This window comes from Orycteropus afer, unplaced genomic scaffold, assembly GCF_000298275.1.
Source record: "Orycteropus afer afer isolate SDZICR_OR568_19922 unplaced genomic scaffold, OryAfe1.0 scaffold00122, whole genome shotgun sequence".
NCBI classification, from domain to species: Eukaryota; Metazoa; Chordata; class Mammalia; order Tubulidentata; family Orycteropodidae; genus Orycteropus; species Orycteropus afer.
This window is the reverse complement of record NW_006921709.1, coordinates 145,714-146,640: the sequence shown is the minus strand read 5'-3', so window position 1 is coordinate 146,640 and position 927 is coordinate 145,714.

Genomic DNA, 927 nt, shown 5'->3' with positions numbered 1-927 from the left:
GAGAGAAAGGAAAAGAAAAATAAAATTTACTCCGTAAAAAGTACTTTATTTTCTTTAATTGTGGTCCACAACTTTAATAATACATATTAAAACTTTTTTAGGAGCTCTGATGATGCAGTGCCTAAAGCACTTGACTGCTAACCAGAAGGTTATTGATTCAAACCCACCAGCCACTCCTCAGAAGGAAGATGGGACAATCTACTTCTGTAGTGATACTGCCTCGGAAACCCAAGAAGGGGTCACTATGAGTCAGATCCGACTCAACGCCACATAACAACAGAAAATTAAAACTTTTATAGAAACAAGTCAAATAATTATTTCCTATGGTATTAAAGACATTAAATTGTCAATGAATACAGAAAGTATAGTGAAATTGTATTTGTCTACCTTGAATATAATATGTGTACTTCATGGTAGGCACTTTGAGTTGGAGTTGACATATTGTCTCCCATTTGTGCAAATAAGCCGGAAAAAATAGTGTATGTCCACTGGAATTATTTAATAATTTTTAAATAAAATATAATTTAGTGGAACAAACATGAAATGTCAGTGTCTGCATCAAAAACAATAATAGTTGTAAAGTAACGTCACATGTTTTGGGTATATAATTGTAGTTTTTAAGAGACATAATTTGTCTCCTGCTATATCCAACATCAACGTCCCTTGGTGACACAAACAGTTAATGGGCTTAGCTGCTAAATGAGAAGTAAGAGGTTCGAGTCCACCCAGAGTCACCTCAGAAGAAAGGCCTGATGATCTACTTCTCCAAAATCAGCCACTGAAAACCCTGAGAAGCACAGTTCTACTGTGACACACGTGGGGTAACCATGAGTTGTAACTTAATTGATGGCACTTGATCATATCCAACTTTAAAAGATCAAAGAAAATACAGAAAAAACCTTAGAAGAATTTTGGAAGAAAATACAA